The sequence below is a fragment of the Lipotes vexillifer genome, unplaced genomic scaffold (assembly GCF_000442215.2).
Source record: "Lipotes vexillifer unplaced genomic scaffold, Lipotes_vexillifer_v1.1 scaffold777, whole genome shotgun sequence".
NCBI lineage: Eukaryota > Metazoa > Chordata > Mammalia > Artiodactyla > Lipotidae > Lipotes > Lipotes vexillifer.
The window spans coordinates 2,529,560-2,537,245 of record NW_006784423.1 but is presented as its reverse complement, the minus strand read 5'-3'; positions in this window follow the sequence as shown (position 1 = coordinate 2,537,245).

The window sequence follows — 7,686 nt, the reverse complement described above, 5'->3', positions numbered from 1 at the left end:
CCCGTGCCTCCGGGCCCCAGCCGCTCCGCGGCATGTGGGATCCTCCCGGACCGGGGCACGAACACGCCCCGCCCCCGCATCGGCAGGCGGACTCTCAACCACTGCGCCACCAGGGAAGCCCACTGATAGGGTTTTGATGTAGATCCCATTCTATAGCTAGGTTTTCATGCAGAGAGCATGCATGTTTGTAATGATTGTGCATCCATTCTACAGCAGATGGAGATTTTTGCAGCACCGCACGGCATGCAGGGTCTTAGCAGTTCCCCGACCAAGGATTGAACCCGGTCCCCCTGCAGTGGACGCTCGAAGCCTTAGCCACCTGGACCACCAAGGAAGTCTCAGTTGTGTACCCATTCTAAACTCACACACTCGGAGGGAGAAAGGGGCTAAGGGCAGGAAGGTCTCACATTGTCCAGCACATTGATGTAGGAAAAAGAAACTTGTTCAAAGTCCAGTTGGAACGCAGGTGTTCTCACCCAAGCCCAGTCTCTTTCTCCTTCCACACAACAAACAGGCCAACCATGTGAAAAGCGTGCACACATGTCTCCAGCAAAGGGTTATTTTTCCCAAGACCTAAAATATCCACAATGCTCCTCCCAGCCCATTCATTTCCCAGTCTTCTGACCCGTACCATTAATGGTACCCATTCTGCTAAGCTTGTACTCTACCTGCCTGTCGACTGCTTAGCTGTGAACTATGCGCTTCCTGTTTGGAGCACATTGTGTGTATTATCTTTTTCTCACGAGGACGTTCAGCCAATTAAATTAGACTTATGGTCGGGATGTCCCTCGGTTCTCCGAAGGCATTTATCTGACCTGGGATCCATTGATTGAACAGTATACCCTTCTACCAACTTCACATCATCTTTTAATTATAATAGATGAAAATGGCTTTCTTGGCCAGTCGGCACGATGGAAGGTCACATGGTCACTGACCCACAGCTGTTCCTCAGCTCTTTTCACAGCCTTGCTCTCTGGTTGGCCAGCAATGGCCCACAGCCCATCAGTGCAAATGCTTTTTGACTGTATAGTTATTTTACAATAAATAACATTCCCCAGTGGTCGTGGAAGACCTCGTATATTTCTCTGCCTCTTTACAAGGAGATGGGTGACAGAGGGAAGTTTCTAGATCCCAACGGAAGCAAATCATCCAGTGTCACAGAGACAGGCAAGAGGCTGGTGGGTCTTCCTCTCCAGGGCATCTCTCCAGAAAGAGGGGAGAGTTTTCCCTTTGAAATGGGAAGGGAGATGTTCTAGGTGATCTTCCAAAGCACTTTTAAGTTCTGTGATTCTTTGATTCCCTCAGCAGTTGCTTTGAATTGTAATTTCTCCCAAGTTTTTGTGATCTTGTAACTGAAGGTACATTTATATGCATGAATGAATATTCAGCGTATCTATGAACACTACATTGAAAAAAAAATTGAGTATAATTTTAGTATCCCTATACTATACAAAGGGTACTCAGAATCTTAGTAATAAATACACTGGCATCCTTCACTACTCTGTAATCCAAGATGGAGAAACTGTCTGGTTTCTGTTAAGACCAGATGAATTAAGAAAGACTGTAAGATTGCATTTGGACAAGAACCCTGAAGTTTGGCTGCTTTTTCAAATCTTGTGCAAATTTCTGTAGACTGCTGGATTGGTCTGAAGTGAGGGGTTAGCCTGTAAATATTATGGACCTTGACGTGCCTTTTCATCTGCTGTTTTTCCTATCAAATTATGAAATAAACTTGGAGGTGGCTCAGTTAAGTGAGAAAGTGTTGGGAGACACACCCCAAAGCCAAGTGGAAGGAAAGAATGATACAAAATGGGCCACGTTGAGTTTCAAATTAAGCATATCATAGTGGAAATGCTAAATATCCTACTTTATCATGGGGGAAATAGAATATGTTTTTCCAACTGTTTAATATTGAGGAGGTCGGGACTGTATTTGCAGAAGGAAGTCTTTGATTTGAGAGAGGTTCTGATTAGTTCTAAAGTCTCATCTGAAACTTTTAAAATGTGACTTCTACAGAAGATCATGACTCTGGGTGTGTGTGTGTGTGTGTGTGTGTGTGTGCGTGCGTGCACACACGCAGGAGTGTGTGGTCCACTGGGAAGATGGGCAACTTGATTGTTGTATTTATTCATCATGCTTTTTCACATATCAATATTCCACTTTATAATGACTATTTTAGTAAACTGGAAATAGAAAACTAAATGGAAAAGAGAGAGTCCTTCAGTGTGCTTATAGTATGTTTTTAGACCTTATTATATTAGATGAATTTGACTGTAGACTTAGCCCTTATTTGCAAAACTAATGGCCAAGACTTTATTTTGGCAACGGAAATGTACTAAGTATAATATCCCAAACGTCTCTCTATGACTGCACTTCATCTGACTCTCTTCTAGTTTCATAAAATGACAACACATCATTCGATATCCATTATAAGTTGCGCCCTTATAAACCACGTGACATGGAAAATGTCTGTCTTCTAAAGATGAACACATGGGTAAAGCAAACTGCCATGGTGAATAATCAGCAATGAATTTTCCCAACTGATTCCTGCAAATTCCTGCAAAAATTAGTATTGACTTCACCTGCTTCATGAACAACAACAGAAAGAGCAGAGACAGCTGGTTGTAGAGATTCGGGACATAATTACAATTAGTAATTGCTATGCTGTTTCTAAACAGGAAGTTCATGGGGAAGATCTTAGGATGCTCTGTTTAGTGACGTGATTCTTTTCATCATTTTAAGTCGTGAAAAGAGTCATTGATGGATCTGCCTCATGAAAACCAAAACTGTTCATCGTGTTGCCGGGAAAGGCATCACTTCTGCTCCAAATTTCCTGCAGCAGGGAGCAAAGACAAAGCATCGCAAATAGAAAACTGTGTGTACAAGTGTGCACAGGAGCCCGGATTTATAAGAGGTGAATATTTTTTAATTTCCTGACGGTTTATCAGTTCTAACTATTATATGGAACATATGCAATTCGACCCTGATTGTTACCATGCAGAAATATTATAAGTGAATCCTTAAGGCACCGTCTCTATCATCGTGCTACTGTAAATATCGTTTCTCCATCAGTGCATGATCCAGTGGAGGGCACCATGTTTCAGCAAGCTGAACTAAGGCAGTGGTCCTCAGCTAGGATCAATTTTGCTCCCCACGGGACATTTGGCAAATGTCTGGGAAGGGTTTTGTTTTTAATGACTGGGTAGGAGGAGACTGGACACAGGCCTCTGAGTGGGTAGAGACCAGGGATGCTGCTAAGCATCCTACAGTGCACAAAACAGCTCTCACAACAAGGAGTTACCTGGTCCAAAATGTCAAGAATACCAAATTTGAGAAACCATGAATTAGGGTGAACAGGGACAGTTGCCAGTGTTTGGTAATTGACTTCTCTAGTGTCAAGAGTCTAAGTCTATCACCTGGTTGCTCAAAGACAGCATTCTAAACATCTCTCCTGTGAAAGAACCTCGTGGAAACTCTGATGGCTCCTTGTAGTAGGGTGCAGCTGGATGGAAATCTGCCTGAAGCTGAAATCCCTTTTGTCTCTCCCTATTTATCATCAACGTCATTACTTTTTTACTTTGGTTAGCAGATGTTTCTTTAGTGCTCTGACATCCTTTTTAATTTGCACATTTATTAATTTGGCTGGCGGAGAGTGGAGTTCTTTACCTGCTGAATCCTCCCTGTACCTTGGGGCTGGTGGCGTCGTACATAAAAAGTTGCTCTGTTCCACCATCCATCACTAGGAAGCATTTTTAACCTATAGCATCTTTAAATGGGATCATTGGCTGACCAGTGCAATTTTAGCTTTTGCCCTATCTCCTGCTCCAAGTGAAAGCAACTGATTGCTCTGAAGTCCATTTACCCATCCTCTCTAGGGGGAATTGTTTGGATTCCCACATGCACCCTCACAACATCCCATTTATAGCTGTGACAAAGAAGTAAGCAATTAATCAGACATCTCTCCTAACGATACTGACCTGCCATCATTCAAATGCTTTAATTAAAATCACAGCATAGTATATGCCAGGAGTAACAGCCTAGCAATGTCTCCACCAAGCAGGAAGCTGCTCTCAACCAGCCCTGAAGCAAACACATAATACGGACGTCCCTGGCACGAGACCTGTAATGAGAAGGAAAGCGCTTCTCCAGAGATGGTTTGTATGCTGCTGTTCAGCTACAAAAGGAGATTATGTCCATATCATGCTCATTCAGAAGCTGCAGCATAAAAGGATGCACCCAATAGAGTGCATTCTCTTTTTCTTTCCTTTTTTTATTTTTATTTTTGGAAACTTACACAGAGTGGGAGGAGCCATATTATGCCCAGCAGTGTTAGGCTTAATTCACCTCTGCTGCTTCAAAAATAAAATGTCAGTGCAACTTCGAGATTTAAATTTTTTAAATATCAGTAAGCACAGAAAAAGCCGGATTATTTTTTCTTCCAATGTTAAGTCACCCTTGTGACAGGTTTTAGTTTCGTGATATTCATGCATGCTCCCCAATTGTTCTGCCTTTCATGTACACAGTCATACAAAGATTTTTAAATTGTAAGGATACATTGCATTTAGAGTTAGACTATTTTGGAGAGTTTGGAAAGATTGCCATCCACTTACTTTTACTACACGTACACATTTTTTTCCCAAAGTCATATATAATTCCATTGTAACAGATCAGCATTCTTTGAAATAAACACAAAATCCATTAGTCTCTTCTTGAGGTACAGCTCGCCCACAGTTAACAATTGCCTATACTGCCTATATTTTAACTGGTAATCTGGACTTATTAACAGGTAATATATAACGTGGGCAGATTACTTTTCAGCATAAGCTAAGCTAAATGAAAATGCCTCTAATTCCTCCTGCCCTATGGTCATTGCCTTACACTCCCGAGTTTAGGTAGTATATGTTGTCCTTTGTTTCTAGCTAAAATTCTGTAACACATCTTCCATGAGAAGTATTTTATTATTCATTTATTTATCTATTTTTAAATTTTTTTTATTTCATACTGGGGTATAGTTGATTGACACTATTGTGTTGGTTTCAGGTGTACAGCAAAGTGATTTACTTATACATAGTCACATATCTATTATTTTTCAGCTTCTTTTCCCATATATGTTATCAGAGCACTGAGTAGAGTTCCCTGTGCTCTACAGTAGGGCCTTGCTGGTTGTCTATTTTATATGTAGTAGTGGGTTGGGACTAACATGCACAGTGTTTTCAGAGAGTTAGTCTTATCGGTAAATTTCCACTAGAGCAGCTAATGCTGCTATTCCCGCAGTGCTAATGCTGGTCTCCCTGTCACCCAGGACTTCCAGCTGATTTTGAAAACACCATGTGCCTTTTCCTAAGACTCCAAATCCTGAATGTCTTTACTTGTGTTGCTCCCCCCAACCTGCCCTCAGAACTTGTGACCTTTGTGGATTCTACTATAAAGTGCTTTCATGGCTTATCTTTCTTTCCATATGTGGCTCACAAACGTCTGGGGCATCTGTGGGAAGTTGCCTGCATCCCTCGGTGCCTCAGGAGGGGTCTCTGTATCCCTCTGCCCAGCCGCCTTCCCCTCTCGGGTCTCCGCGCTCCAGCCACTTCCGGAAGCCAGCGTCTTCTCACTTTGTTTATCCACGCTCCCCTCAGGGCACCGCATATGGCCGGCTTCCTTCTCCACTCAGCAGCCCATTACACTCTCTCTTTCTCATATCCTGCCCGCTTTCAAGTTTGTATCCTTTTTCCTTTGAAGGACACTGATCCTTTCCACAATGGTTTTCAAGTTGGAAATATGAAACTCAAAACCTTCCTTCATTTCCCTGCTCCCCACCCCTACTTCCCTTCTGTGTTTATTAAAATAATCTCTCTCTCTCGTTCCCTTTCTCTCTCTCTCTCTCTCTCTCTCTCTCTCTCACACACACACACACACACACACACACACACACACACACACACACACACAACCAAGTCTTGAGATGAGTTCAGGTTCAGAGAAAAAGACAGCTATCCTTTCATTACCTCACCTGGTTTGCCATGGAAGACAGGGGCAATCTCCAAGCAGACCTGGATCCAGGAGACAGCAGCCAGGTATAATTCAATTATTTTTAAAGGAAATCAGAAAGTCGTAACGACTGCCGGACACAGAGAAAGCATTTATTTAACCAAAGTTTGATTTTTCTCTCACCCTCTTCATTATTTCCTCCTGATTCTCTTTAGCCCAATCTGCTTCCTAAATGTTATGTAGGTGTAGGTATATTGGTCAGGATTCTCCAGAGAAATGCATCCACCAGGATGTATATATATAGAGAGAGAGATTTATTTTAAGGAACTGGCTTATGATTGTGGAGGTTGGGTAAATCCAAAATCTTCAGGGTGCAGCAGGGCTGGGGAGCTGGAGACCCGGGAAAGAGCTGCCGTCCAAATCCAAAGAAAATCTGCCCCTCACAGAAACATCCAGAATAATGTTTGATCGAATATCTGGACACCATGGCCCAGCCACGTTGACATAAAAGTAACCATAGGGATCCCCAAATCACATTCTATGGAACACTAGTTCTCTGAATTAAACCCTGGATTAAACTGATTCTTGGGTATTTCCTTTTATTATTAAAGGGAAGAAAAATAGTATTACTATGTATTGAACACCTCCTAGATGTCAAGTGCTCAACATTCACTATCTTACTTAATTCTTACAACAACTTTATGAAAGAGGTATCATTATCAGAATACTTGATGTGACGAACCTCTTATAGAAAATAAAATATTAATTTAGAAATATTAGTTTTTCAACCTCCCACTTTATGAAAAAAAAGGATTCAAACTCTTCATCAACATCTTCTCCATCATTAGACCAGCCACTTTTGAATCATCTAAATCAGTCTGGCTGTCACATCACCTCTATTTACATCTAATTTGTTTGAGCTACAGCATTTTTAACCCTTTATCCAAAGCCACAGAATATTAGAACGGTTATTTATTTCATCTATCCCTCAAAAGTACATTTCCCTTAGATTTCATAAAATAGGACTTGAAAGTTTTTAAGCTAAAGAGGTAACAGAAAGTCCTCAGCTTACTCCTATAAGCATCCAAAGCCAAAACTGATCAAAGAAGTTTCAGGGTATAAAGTTTTCCCTAAATGGGATTTGGATGAAAAAAAAAGTGATTGAGAGAGCACCCAGCTGGGGGGGGGAAAAAAAAAAAGGACAAAGAGTCAAATATAAGGCAACTGGGTTTTTTTTGTTTTTGTTTTTTTTAAATGACAATTTGGTGCTGATGGGGGGGGCAGAGGGAGTTTGCCTTATATTCCGAAACCTAAGGTGACAGATTCCAGCAAAGTCACATAGCAACTTGGCTGAGACTGGGTCAACACACCCTTTAACCTTGAGAGTCACCAGAGGTAAAGCACTGCCCATACTTTCCAAGGCAGGAGCAGGGAAAGCAGGAAGTAAAACAAGAGAAACCATTGATGAAGGAAAGGGACAGAGGAAAAAATCACAGCAAAGTCCCCTAATATTGAGGAGGGTAAATGATAGATTCTTCAAGGTCAAGGGCATATCTGCCACTTCAAATTCTCCAGAGCAGAGTTCTACATACTAAGGCTGGAAGTCAAATCTGTCTCACTGCTTGTGTTATAAACAAAGTTTTATTGGAATATAGCCATGCCCATTCATTTATGTATTGTCTGTGGCTATTTTCCCTACAACAA